Genomic DNA, 1,201 nt, shown 5'->3' on the forward strand with positions numbered 1-1,201 from the left:
CTAGAATCTAAGAACTACTTTCCTTAAAGCTTGCTTCATGTCTCTATTTCTCAGGCTGTAGATGAAGGGATTGACCAGGGGAGTCACCACTGTAAAGATCACAGTGGCCACTGTGTCTTGCACTGAGTAGGAAGATGAAGGACGCATATAGACCCCCAGAATTGCCCCATAGAACAAGGAGACCACTGTGATGTGGGACCCACATGTGGACAGGGCTTTCCTTATTCCCTGGGTAGATGGCAGCTTCAGGACATTAGAGAAGATAAAAACATATGAGACAATAATACATGTGAATGGTGTCATAAATATCACTCCACCCACAGTGAATACCATGAGATCATTGATGAAGGTATCAGAACAAGAGAGCTTAAGAATAGGGTAAGGATCACAGAAGAAATGGTGCACAGTATTATTAGAACAAAATATGAGTTGGACCATGAGAACTGTGTGCAGAACAGCATGTAGATTTGTAATGACCCAAGAGACAGAGCTTGGGCCTCATGATCATGGTGTAGTGCAGTGGGGAGCTGATGGCAACATAGCGGTCATAGGCCATGACACTCAGGAGGAAGCCATCCATATTGATGAAGGTGATGAAGAGATAGATCTGGGTCATGCATTCCACATAAGAGATGGACTTGCTTCCCATGATGTAATTCACCAGCATCTTGGGTATTGTGACTGATGAAAAGCAGATGTCCACAAAAGAGAGGTTTGCCAAGAAGAAGTACATGGGGGTATGGAGGCGGCTGTCCCAGCTGATGGCCAGGATGATGAGAGAGTTCCCAGTAATGGTGACCAGGTACATACAGAAGAACAGCCCAAAGAGAACTTCTTCCTGCTCTGACTTCCCAGAGAGTCCCAGGAGAAGGAATTCTGTGACTCTAGTCTGGTTGACTCTCTCCATGACTAAAGGAAGAAAAGATAGCACAGGATAAAATCATTTTGAAATGTGGAACTGTTTACTTGTTTTCTAAAGAATTAGCTCTACCTGAATAATCTTACTGGGTTACTTACCAGAAATCCAAGTTTATTTTAATTGCAGAAACTATAGTTTTATTTAGTCTACTCCTATTTTCTGACTACCATGCTTACTTTAATACTCAGTATTTGATTTTAATAACTGCTGTATTTCATTTTCATTTTTATAAAAAGAAATGGAATCTTACAGTATTTAAATGATGCACCCAAGATTATAGTT

At 41.1% G+C, this 1,201-nt stretch overlaps 1 pseudogene; it reads right to left on the bottom strand.

Annotated features, from left to right (window-relative positions):
• On the bottom strand, nt 1-907 carry LOC103117139 (olfactory receptor 1361-like; annotated as a pseudogene).
• Nucleotides 908-1,201: the final 294 nt, after the last annotated feature.

The sequence above is a fragment of the Erinaceus europaeus genome, chromosome 9, assembly GCF_950295315.1.
Source record: "Erinaceus europaeus chromosome 9, mEriEur2.1, whole genome shotgun sequence".
Lineage (NCBI taxonomy): Eukaryota > Metazoa > Chordata > Mammalia > Eulipotyphla > Erinaceidae > Erinaceus > Erinaceus europaeus.